Raw genomic sequence first — 13,380 nt, 5'->3', positions numbered from 1 at the left:
GTCGAACGCCTTCTCTGCGTCTAGGGATAGGAGCAGAGAAGGCGTTCCGGTGGATTCCGCGTGGTGGATTAGGTTAAGCATCCTCCTAGTGGCATCTGATGCCTGTCTGCCCTTAGTGAATCCCGTTTGGTCCTTGTGTATAAGTTCGGGCATAATTAGTGGGAATGCTTTAATAATTCCCAGTATTGATATCCGTAAATGTATTATTCTTTTTATTCCGTACGTTTTTTTGGCTCTGCGTAACTTCTGCATACTTTCAGCTATTGAGACCATTCAACTTTTAAAATGTTCATCTCATTCAGCTAACATGGGGACTTCTTCAAGTTTTTTTGGACTATTTATACTTTTTAAAATATTAAGCTTTTAGACACCTTTTTTAACATTGAAGTCAATGAGAACATCCTTTTTACCGCTTAAAATCTCACATGCTGCCAAAAGTTTCAGCTCCTTCATACTTTCACTTTCAGACACCAAACAAACTTTAAAACGGTCACAAAATATTCAGCTATCCGGCTATGACTTTTCAGATTGATATCTTTTATAGTTTTTGTGAAAAGCAATTTACGTTTAGTGATTTTTTCAGAAAATGTTATCAATTATAATGTGTTCCTATGGAGCTGCTTTAGAGTGGACGATGACATCACTAGAGTGGAGTGCTGTAAAATAAATAAAATTATCTTTATAAAGGGGGAACAAATTGCTCTCACGCCCACAAGATCTACTTGTCATACACAATTTATATATCAAAACGTAGGTATTTTTGTCTGGTTTCAGGCAATGTGGTCAGTTTTGTGATAGGCATTTTACTTTTAGTTCCTGGAGCTTCTAAAGGACAAGAGTTCCAAAATTCTTTCCATTGACTGTCATGTTAAAAAGTCCAAAACATTTCCAAGCAAAACGCACAAAGAACCTCTTTTCTAAATCACTGATATGGCCACATTTTTAAGTTTATCAACATTTCATATCGATGCGTTCACAAGGGCTGTGTCTTTCAAACGGTGAAGTCGCTGTATTGATCGCATGTACGGTTGTGGATTTATTAAGGTTTGTTTGAAGGCTTATTTCACTTATTAGGTGTGTGTGGATTAAAGGCGTTTGTAATGGTATTTCTTTCCCTAAATAGCTTTCTTTACCTCAGTGAAGTCCTCCTCACTGACACTCTCTACTTTGCAGATAGAGAAAGGAGCTTTGTGTCCTAAAGATAGTGTAGTGGTTATGGTGAATGGCTTTGGTGCGGGCTCAGCAATTCAGCTATTCAGCATTCCCACGCATTTTCCTCAGGAAATGCATTTTCTAGTTCCTAATAATCTTGAGGCTATGGTTTTGACATATATTTTAAGGTCGAGATTAAGTAGGGATATCGGGCGAAAGTTTTGAGGGACATTTGGTTCCTTCCCTGGCTTTGGCAAGGTTATGATTAGTGCTTTTAAATATTAATTCGGAAAAGTAGAAGAGGAGCGTTATTGAACACTTCAGTAAGATGTGGGGTTAAATAAGAGGAGAACTGTTTGTAATATTCTCCCGTCAGGCCATCAGGCCCAGGTGCTTTACCACTAGGCAGGGAGTCAATTGATCTACTAACTTCTTGTTCAGTAAACGGGGCATTGAGTGCATCCAACTGCTGTTCAGTCAGGGAGGGGAGGTCAATGGCGTGGAGAAAGTTGTCAATGTCAGTGCGCGTGGGTTGTGGGGTATTAGGATCACGTTCCAGATTATATAGGTCACCATAGTAAGTGCTGAATGTGTCAGCTATGTCCTGTGGGTTCGTCAAGGAAAGATTTGTATGGGGGTGGAAGAGTTGGTGTATTTTAGTTTTGGCACGTCTGCCCTTTAGGCGTTGTGCTAGTTTCTTCCCTGCTTTGTTGGAGGTGGAGCATGACGTCGCTTTAAGTTTCCTCTGAAGGAATTCATAGGAGTGGAGAAGCAGGGTTTTAAGTTCCTGTCTCAGGAATATAAGAAGTTTCATCTGTGAGTCTGTAGGGTTTGTCTTGTGGCTTGTTTCTAACGTCGAGTTGTTAGTTCATCTATACGCTGCGTCCTCTCTTTTTTAAGATGTGAACTTAGTTTTATTAATATTCCTCTCATATACGCTTTATGAGCGCTCCACACCACTGCAGGGTCAGACACAGAGCCTTTGTTTAACGTGAAAAAGTCAATGATCTGTTCACAGGTTCCTGGTGTGTATTTGTCGTTCTGGAGCAGGTAGTTGTTAGCCCGCCAAAGAAACGTGTTCCATTGCAGGTTAGAGTCTTTGATTATCATCTAAATTGGGGCATGGTCTGACCATGTCACGGTGTGGATTGTAGACATGCATATTTTTTGTAAAATCCACTTATCAGTCAAAAACAAGTCAATTCTAGAGTACGTGCGGTGCCTGGAGGAGAAAAGGGTAAAGTCTCTCTCAGAGCCGTGGAGATAGCGCCAGACGTCATACAGATCGTGATTGTAAAGAAAGTTCATTAGGGGTGAACCCCGCCTCTTTGCTGCCGAGGTGGAGTCTAAAAGAATGTCCGGAACCAAATTGAAGTCCCCGCACAATATCAGATGGTCTTTTTGAACAGATTTGGTGGTGGCAAGCACTTTGCGGAGGAACTTCAATTGTTGTGTGTTTGGGGCATATACGTTCACCAGGGTGTACGAAACACAGTTTATGGAACAAACCATAATTAGAAAACGACCATCAGGGTCTGCAATGGAGTTTAGCAAGTGAAAGTCTACTGTGTCCTTGAATGCGATCATGACACCTCTAGATTTGGTGGAGTGGGAGGCATGGAATACGTGAGGGAACTGACGGTTGGAGCAAAGGGGCAAGTCCGATGATAGCAAATGGGTTTCCAGGATACATAAAACCTCACTACGGAGGGTCATGGCGGTCCTCCATAGTGAGTGGCGTTTGGCAGGGTGGTTTAGGCCATTCACATTCAGTGAAAGGATCGAGAGTGGCATCTTGCTGGTGGCAGGCTGGTGTGTGTTGTAGATTAGCACTTACAGTTAGATGTTGTAGGTCAGATCTAAGTGAGGTCCTGGAGGAAGGCTCAGTAGCAGGCGTGTGGCAGTCCAGAAACCTAGGAGCGAGTGTAGCAAAGGGCTGCAAATAGAGCAATACGTTAGATACAGCTTCAGCAAAAAAAGAACAAAATAAACCCAAAAAAAGGAAATATAAAACATAGGTAATTGAGAATGAGACGTAATGCAGGTGTTAACGTGAGTCACGCGTATGTAGGTGATGCGATGTACCAAAAAAAGGCGTGTAGAGGGGGTGGAAAATACCACGGTAGCCTCCAAGTAGGGGGAACTGAACAGTCAGTAACGTGGAAGAGTAAAGAAAAACAGGGGTGACAGGTTGCCAGAGCTCAGGGGAGCTGTAGTGACGTTATTTGGCCGCACTTTTCAAGTAAACAGGCATCTCTCAGGTGTGATTGGGGTCCAAGCTTCTGCGAGGAGCCAGTGCTCTTCTTTCAAGCAGAGCGGTATTGGGAGGTTCAATGAGAATTCCCCAAGTGTGGAGGAGACGCAGGCCTTTATTTAGATCTCCGATCGTGTGGGTCTGGTCGTTTCTCACAACGAGGAGGGTGGCCGGGTATTGCCACTCATATTGCACTTTGTGGTTTTGAAGACCCTTGGTGATCAGGTTTAGCTGTCTGTGTAGCTGAAGGGTGTATTTGGAAAGGTCCGGATAAAATTGTATTCCAGCAAACGGAGCTGGCAAGGTTGATTTGGCTTTGACTCCCATCATTAGTTTTTCCTTAATGTGGTAGAAGTGAATCCTCATTAGGACATCCCTGGGCACTGAAGCCGTTAGGTGGGATGGTTTGGCTATTCTATGGATCCTGTCGATGATCAGCTCCAGTGGGGGCACCTCAGGTATGATAAGGCGTATCAGTTCCATGGCATAACGCGGGAGGTCCGCAGGTGAGATGTTTTCAGATATCCCTCTCAACTTAACGTTATTTCTGCGGGACCGGTCCTCTAAATCAGCCAGCTTGGCGCGCATCCATGACTGTTCTTCCTTAATATCATCATAATAATCAATGACCTCATTCACTGTGGCTGTGCATTCAGTGAGGCCTCTTTCAACATTTTCCACTCTAGCATCCAGCGCATGCATGTCTGAGGCGAGTTTAGTAAATAATGAGGAGAGGTCAGTCATGAAGCATGTCCTTCAGGGTAGTGTCCATCACCGGCTGTCCTGAAGTGGGGAAGGAGGCTACGGAGGAGTTCAGGGCCTGGCTGGAAAGGAGAGGGCCAAAAGCCTGGGCCTCGATTTTTGGCCGCAGCGTCCGCTGCGACGGCGCGTCTAGCCTCATTTTAGCCTTTGCAGGGCCGGTAGGGAGAGGATCACACTCTGGGGGATCGGGGAGCTGTGTAGAGGTACCTGTATTCTGGCGGTCCTCTGAGTTGTCACCCGGGAGATCCATGTAAGAGCCGCACTATGCGGCCTGGTCGGCGCCATCTTGGGAGGTACTGTTCCTCTCCACCGGCTTGTAGGCGAATTCAGTCAGTTTTTGGGGCTTGTGCTCCGTAAGTCTTTTTCTGGATGAGCTCATCACGTTCTCCGGGGTCCCCAGAGCAAGGATGGCCGTGGATAAGGTCATGCTGGTGGCCTGTGTCGTGGATGTCTTTCCCCTGGTTGACGTGCTGGTAGGGTGTGTCCTCTCCGGCCGGACACACCCCCCCATTTATTATTCTTTTTTGATCATTCAAGTATCAATTTATTCCTATTGCACTGTGCACCTGTCAGACATTTTCAAATATTTCATCATTATTTACCCAGGCTTCCATTCTGGATATAGGAAGTTTTAACACATTTATTGAAGCACATTAGGACTCCTAGCCTGCACAGGATCCTGACATTTGGCTAAGATTTACACAACACTGCTACACGGAGCTGTATTACACTATTGCTTTTGGATACTGTAATTTACCTCACCTAGGTCGGTGGTTATGGTATAGGTATTCTCTTACGACTTTTTTCACTATGAATAGGGTATCCTTAATATTGGGAACATACATCCCTTGACGGTCATCATTATAGGCAGTCCACTAACCATTGGGACTATTCCTACTATAAGATACCCGACAAGTCTAACTTGCCCCTAGGAATCCACTCTCATCTCACTTTGCCCTCCATCTATCAACAACATGCAGCGCCACACCCTCTTTTTACAACACTCCTTAAAGACACTATTAGATTATTAGAAAACTATGATATTCAAGGAGATTACATAATGGCCACAGCTGACGTGGCCTACCTCTATACCCCATCATTTAGGCATAGAGACTGTGAAGTGTTTTCTGGCCCAAGGCGATTCACTATCCCGACGCCAACATAAATAGATTATAGAACTTTTGAATTCCGCTACTAAGCATAACTATTTCTGGTTTGATGACAAATATTATTTACAACAGAAGGGTGTGGCAATGGGGACTAAATTTGCCCCCAGTTTTGCCCATCTTTAGATGGCCCAGTGGGGGAGGATGTCGCCTATGCTTCAAAAAGCTCTAATTTGGTCATTTGGGCCAGCTACATAGATGACATCCTCCTCCTATGGGATGACTCCTCTGACTCCCTTGATCAGTTCTTTATGTCATTGAAACGGTAGAGGTATATTACTCACACACGAGACCAGTAGAGAACGAAAACATTTCATGGATATAGGTTTGAATAATCCAGAATTTAAATGTAAAATTTATTTAGGGGGCTTGACTGGCATGTAAGCAAGATGGCCGTTTAAAAGAAGAGATCCTCACACAGGTTCGTTATTCAAAGCGTCTGCCCACTACCTGTTGTCTCCTACTGCATCCTGGAGCCCGAATGTCAACTCCACAGCACTCGAGTGAGCGTGTCACTCCGAATAAAAGACAACTCGATCCACTGAATGTTGAGGGCCTTTATATTCGAGCTGGCCGCAAGACGCAGCCAAAATGGTGCAGCGGGCAGAACAATGACAGATATGTGCGCGGCTCTCCTCTCCCACCAATCAGCACAGCCTGCTCTCTCCCAGCTGAACCAAGGCACATCGCTGAGTAACAGAATGGAGCCCCCACTGTCTCCATCAGGAACCCCGATCTCCAGCAGCCCTGCAAAGGCAAAAATGCACCTGGATGCCTCTGCAGTCAGCCATGAAGTGAGTCACAGTACTGCATTAACCTCTTCCCAGTCAATACAAACCCTCAACCTGACTCCATAGCTGTTTTCCCCACTGTGGGACAACCAGTGATGGACACCATGCTGAAGGACATGTTAATGTCCTCAATATCCTCATATTTGGCCACAGCATAGATGTGCTGGAAGATAGAGTCTCCCACATTGAAGCTAACATAGGAGATTTCACTAACACTGTAAATTACATCATTGATACCCAGGCGTATCATACTCATGATACCAAGTGGACAAAAGATAAAATAGCGGATATCGAGGCTAGGTCCCGTTGTAATAATATCAAAATCCGCAGAAGACTGGAATCGGTACAGACCCCTATACTCATAAGCCAGAGGTCTAATTAAAGCTATACTGCCTGATACGAAAAATATAGAGCTGGTCATCAATCGTATTCACAGACTGCCTAAACCTAAATTTCTCTCTGACACAGTGCCCAGAGGCGGGATTCTCTGAATACATTTTTTCACATCAAAGAGCAATTTATGCATAAAACAAGCGCATTATGCACCTTACCTGACCCCAATGGCCAAGTGCAATTTTTTGTGGATTTATCCCTGCACATACTGAGCTGCTGCAGACAACTCAACATCGTAACCAAGTCGCTACGTAACAACCATATCGAGTACCAATGGATAGCTCCAGCCAATTTTTCCAACACATAATGGTACAAAGCACACAGTTTCCTCGGATCACAATGGAATACATATCCTGCAGGACTGGGGCATCATTACTGATACAACTGATGCAACTCCCATGCATCAGAGTATAGACAGGAGCCAGCAAGCCTACCCATTGCCACAAAGATCCAACAGAACCCTTCAAACCATTTACAGACGCAGGAATGTCCGCACACCGGCATTTTGTTTTCCCACACTCGGGTTTGAGAACTCTTTACCCCCAACCTCGCTTTCCTTGGCACCTGTTGTGCCTTTCCTCAGGAAGTGATATCTAGGTGTTGACCTAGAGCAAGTTTTAATTTTCTTTCTTTTTAGTTATTCCTTTGTTCTAGCAGTTACTGTAGGGACTGTATCAGGCTGATTGCCCAACCTTTCTACTGATTTTGCTCAATACTGACTCTTGTGACTTGTAACCTTGCACACAAACTTTAAATCTCGCCAATCTCACAGCTAAGAAGTATAAACCAATGATTATTAAAATCCTTTCAATCAATGTTAGGCGTCTTAACCACCCAGCAAAACGGGCTTCACTATGGAAACTTGCTGCTCAAAACCAATGCAAAATCCTCTGAGCCCAAGAAACACATTTTCGAGAGCCTAACCCTCCTACCTGCTCCAACAAGAACTTCACCAATATTTTCATTGCCCCAGTTCCTGTTAAGAAAAAGGGCATATTAATTGCCATCAATTATTCTCTCCGCTACCAGTTACAAGAATGCATCAAGGATTCCTCATCGTCTGATGTACTATCAACAATGCTCCATACACCATCATCATATATGTGTATGCACCGAACGTCCACCAACCTCGCTTCTTCCGAAAACTGCACAGACATGTAGCCTCAATCCAACAAGTAGCAACAATTTGGTGCAGAGACTTTAATGCCACCCCAGACCCTGGTCTGGACTCCACCACTTTATCCACCAGAAGCAGACCTGCAGTGATCACCCTTCTATCCTCCATCAACTTATACGATGTGAGGAGATGCCAACATGTAGAAGAATGGGATTATACAGTATGTTCTTCTCTCCATGCCACAACACTTATTCGAGAATAGATTTATTTCTAACAGATCAATGGACCCTCCAGAAGACTTCTTCATCTACCATCTTACCTATAACATGGTCAGATTACTTTACAATATGCATCACTATAGAGCAGTGTTTCCCAACTCCAGTCCTCAAGGCACACCAACAGGTAATGTTTTCAGGATTTCCCTCAGATGAAACGGCTGTGGTAATTACTAAGGTGGTGAAACTGATCAAATCACCTGTGCAAAATAATGGAAAGCCTGAAAGCATGACCTGTTGGTGTGCCTTGAGGACTGGAGTTGGGAAACACTGCTATAGAGCACTGTCCGAAATCACCATTCTCTTACCTATGGCGTATGAACACCAAGATTCTACGATCCTTATGTGATAACCTTGAGGACTATTTTCATTAACTCTCCTCTTGTGTTAGGGTCAGAACCGACCCGTTTTCAGGTTTTGAATGTCTATAAGTATCACATAAATTTGTTTATTGCATCAAGATTTTTTTACTTTGTCAGGAACCTTTATTTAAACAGTGTAATAGAAAAGGAATCATTTTCACTAAATTATAAAATACTGTGGTCAAAATTAAGACGTTTATGGTGTTAGGGTCAATTCTGACCCAGTTATAATATAGGATTCTAGGACACTAATAAGTGCCAAAACTGAAATCATAAACACTCTCTCTGCTTAGTAACACTGACAGCCAATCACCTCTCAACCCTGTGAGCTGTAGTTAGGGAGGGGCCTATCTCTTTGCCTCCTTGTCTGCTTCTCTAAATAAAGTAAAGAAACATAGGACCAATACATTTCAGAGTTGCTAACTATTTTACCATTTTTTAAATTTGAAAATGAGAGGTATGCTATCAAAAGAGAGGTCTAAGGGGTCACACCAAAAATATTAAAACCAATCTTTTCAAGGATAAAGATGCCTAACAAGGTAACCAAGAGGTAAGAAACAAATTGGATGATAAATAATTGTTCAGAGGGTATTTTATGGCTGATTTAAGACACGGGTCAAAACCAACCCGTTAACATCATGGATAGTAACATAAAGCTAACATAAGAGGAGGGTTAAATGATGACTCAGTTGAGGATCCTAATAAACTATGGGCCACGCATAAGGCTTTCATGCGTGATCTTGTTATTCAATTAGGGGCCCGGCATAAGAAGTTAAGGAAGCAGCGTCTTGACTCCCTTCTCTCTGAGACTCAAACCACCGACTTGCTCAATAAATCCCAACCTTCTACTGACCTTAAAGCTAAGCTTATTAAGCTATGACTTGACTTAAGATCCCACCTATTAGATCATTTTGACCACCAACAGAAGCGCCTTAAAATGTTATTTTTTTTATTAATAGAAACAAAGTGGGGAAACTTCCAGCCCAACAAATCCAAGGTCACCAAGACTCAAATACCTTACCTCTACCACCCCTCGAACAAAACTAAAGTAATAGATCAACAGACCATAGCGGATGCATTCAGTAGCTACTACAGCACCCTGTATAACTTAAAGGCCTATACATCTCTTGAGCATCCACATACAGATTCTATACAGACCTTCCTTGACGCGGTCCACCTCCCTAGTCTCTCACCTGACCACCAAACAAACTTAATACCCTGTTATCTACTACCGAAATGGGTAAGGCCATAGCCTCATTTCCGCAAGCACAAGGCTCCTGGCCCAGATGGATTTGCAGGGGAATATTATCAAACTTTCAAACCTATCCTGCTTAAGCATATGACTAATGTCTTTAATGATGTTGCTTCCTCGACTTCATTCCCACAAGAAATGTAAACATTTTTGATTGTTACAATACCATAGCCAGGTAAGGAACCTACTATACCCCAACATTTTTAGCCCATCTCCCTACTAAACCATGACACCAAACTGTATGCCAAAGTAATAGCTAACAGATTAGACCTATTACTTTCCCTTATTCATCCAGACCAATCCGGGTTCACAAAAGGACGCCAAACCTCAGACGCTACACGTAGAATGATCAATATCATTCACCATGCTGAGGGATCAAGTTGACGGCAGGAGGGAGGAGTCTAGGAATGGAGGGATCGCAGCACTGGGGTAGCTAGATGGGAGCTTGCGGCCCTCAGCTCCAGGAAACAATGTGCCTTTCCCTCCCTCACTTCTGACCTCCCTCTTCCGCATTGTGCGGTTCTCACCCCCCCTCCGCGCTTACCCCCGCAGATACAGCTGAAGTGACGAATGGGTGCAAACAGCATCCCTGAATGGAGGACAGCGATCACGGTATCGCCAACAGAGGGGACACCACACGTGGAAGGTGCGCGGTGATCCCCTGTGGAAAGCTGCTAGTATGGTAAAGGTTGGTCGGCGTTGAGATTGAAGCGAGGCAGCATCGAGAGCGAGCAGCTTCAGAGTGTGGCTGCTGAAGGAGAGCGAGCAGCTTGGTGTACGGAGCACTGGGCAGAGAAGGTTACACAGGTATAAGGAGACGTGGGCGGTGAGCAGTGTCAGCCTATGCTCCTCACCCCTCGCCCCCACTTCATGTGACAGTAAGCAGTATCCCTACAGCCAAAGATATAAAAATTAAGAGTCGACTAACCGTGAGTACCATACTAATTATCTAACTATCAAGAAAAACGCTGGGGCTGTATGGCTTGCTCTGGTAAAAGGAAAAATAAAGTGGATAGTAAACTGGATATAGCACTCTATAAATTCCCCGAGATGTTCTCTTTTTCTTGTTTGCTTTGAACTACAAAATTGCAAATCTGAGTCTAAATTGATGGAACTCTGCTTTTGGATTATTATTTTTTTTTTGTTTTACTGTTTTTTTTTTTTTTTGGTGCGCTGAGGCTCTGGCAATAAGAAACGGTGCATTGAAGTGTGCATGGATTTAAAGATTAAGGCAAAAACTCAGTATTAAATCACCGAAAAGCTTGTTTATCTAATACAGGAAGGAAAAAAAAAACTGTCAATATCAGGCTGGATGGGATAGAGGGCTAATGGATAGCTAAGCAAATCTGATAATCTAAAAAAAAAAAAATGGAAAAATGAGAAAGATCTTTCCTATATATGTATGTTTTATGTGATCCATTGATAGATGGATAGATTGAAATGCAATGTGGTAATCCTGAAAGTTGAATTAAGAGCTCAGAACTGTGAATAATTTGTGATCTCTATATTTTCACTAGAGCCCCTTCCTGGTGCCACGATCCCTGTGTGGAATAGCACACCTGTAGGAGCCTGACAGCACTCCCGGAAAAACTCCCTATGTGGAGAGCACGCTGAATCAGGTCAGTGCAGGGGGTGAGTAACGTTGAGTAAGGGTTAGTGGAGAGAGCGGCCGGCCCCGGATACACGTCCGTGCCGAGGGGTGAAGCAAGGGAGCATTAAAGCACCAGAGCTGCAAAAAGGTTATAGGTGGCGGGCGGTAACCACCAAGCCCCCCCCGATTCTTGTCCCCTCGCTCTGCTTCATATTCCTAAAGATAAAGTAAGCAAAATCTCGATCGCCCCAACGTCCAAGACTCTCAGAGGCAACAAAGTGTGAGTACCATATTGCTACATGTTACATTGCTACATTGCTACATTTGCTTTTTGGAAAAAAAAGATATTGGGACAGTGTTATTTTGCTGGGGGAGAATATAGAGCATAAAAACGTGGATATATTACGGCAAGAGCTTTCAGAAGATGGTTTTTGTTCTATGTTTGATTATTTTCGCTCACTTTTTGTCCTGTGCTTAAACCAGCAAAAATTCTAACTGAATCCAATAAGAAAAAAGCTACTATCCCTCCCAGTCTGCATAGCTCTTAGGACTGTCTAATATTGCGCAGTGAGTTTTTCATGAGCAAAGAGAGTGTGGGGAAGGAACAGAACAGGACAATAACACTGACAAAAAGTCTATGCAGATAGTATAAAATAATCCTTGGTCATTATTTGCCCCTACCGGCCCGGGCGGTTGCTACCAAGGCGCTTTTTTGGTCCCCCTTTGCCCCTGTTTTTTTTTCTCTCCTCACTCTCTGACCCCCCCCCCCTCCCCCCGTTCTTTAGAGAAGTGAGTATTTTAGTAGCTCACATTGGCATTATGGTAAGGTTTGGGGGAGGACGGCCTAAGACACTAAGCAACAAGCAACAAGGCAGAATTATTGAAATGAGTGATAATAACTGCACTGTGTGGGTATGGAGGGATAGGGCGAAAAACAAAAAATAATAAACAAAAAAGCAAAACAAAACAGTGATCAATAAGTCCCACCAATTGGGCGGGGTGAACTCTACAAGCAGTGTGCAATCTGAACTGTGAAGGTGGGTGATCTGGAAAAGGTTAACACTATGCAGCAAAATCCTTATAAGGAAATAAAATAAACATGGAAGTGAATAAACACAGTTATCAAAATAAATGTCCAGGATTGGTACTAAGGACCAAAGGTAAGTGATCCCAACACATAATAAATGGTAAAAATCCAGTGAAATCAAGTGCAAATAAAAGTTTTGCATCCAAAAAGCATATATTTAAAAGTGCAGTCCTTGATAGCTGTGAGTATTAAGTGATGAAAAACCAGGAAATCCAATATTTCAGAGAAGAGCAAGCTTCGACGCGCACACCTCTAGTGGTATAGAATGCTCACCTCAAGGCCATAGCATGGATAGCCTGGATACCACTCAAGGTGTGCTCAAAGATCCAGCAGGATGAGGGCTAGATGTGTCTCCACATTAAATGACCATATTGGAAGAAACAAGAAAAAGAGGAAGATATGGCATAATACTGGAAGCAAGGGTCTAAAAAACGATCAATCACATGCACATGCACTCACATGGAGGCCGTGAGCAGTGGGCCTATCTCCTACGAACGGCGAGTTTGTGCGACCCAGTCTGTGATCTTGATTGTATGCTGATCCTCTCTCTTTGGCCTCCACCTAAACGTCCACGGATACTGGCACTAAATGCTCAGCGGGTATAGATGGGCAAAGAGAGAAGAAGGCACATAGTACAGCTCCGCAGGTTTCCAGTGGACAATTGTTTCTTAGCATGCTAAGAAACATGTCCGCTGGAAGCCTGTCCGTCGGACATGTTCGGTCGTCTGTATGACTTACCGGACATGTCCGCTGGGCCGCCATCCCTTGCATGCATCAAAGTGATTCGATGCATGCGTGGAAGCATTGACCTTTCAGGGTCGCGCATGTCGCCGCATCATCGTCGCGGCGATGGCGTGGCCACGTCACCGCACTGTCTGTCCGCGCGGATTTCGGTTTGATGGTGTGTACAACCATCAGACCGAAATCTCCGAGCGGACATGTCTGCTGAAAACGGTCCGGCGGACCGTTTTCAGCGGACAGTCCGCTCGTCTGTACGGGGCCTCACTTTTAGTGCACTCCAATGGAAAACTGCCATAACCTCTAATCTCCTCATGACACTCTCCTCCAACTTATGGGACCTTACTTACAAATTAAATCTTAGATGGTATATCATTCACGCACAAATACACACCTTCAACCAGTCCTCATCACCTCTATGTTGGAGGAAGTGTGGGATG

Source organism: Rana temporaria, chromosome 2 (genome assembly GCF_905171775.1).
Source record: "Rana temporaria chromosome 2, aRanTem1.1, whole genome shotgun sequence".
Lineage (NCBI taxonomy): Eukaryota > Metazoa > Chordata > Amphibia > Anura > Ranidae > Rana > Rana temporaria.
This window is presented reverse-complemented; position numbering follows the sequence as displayed.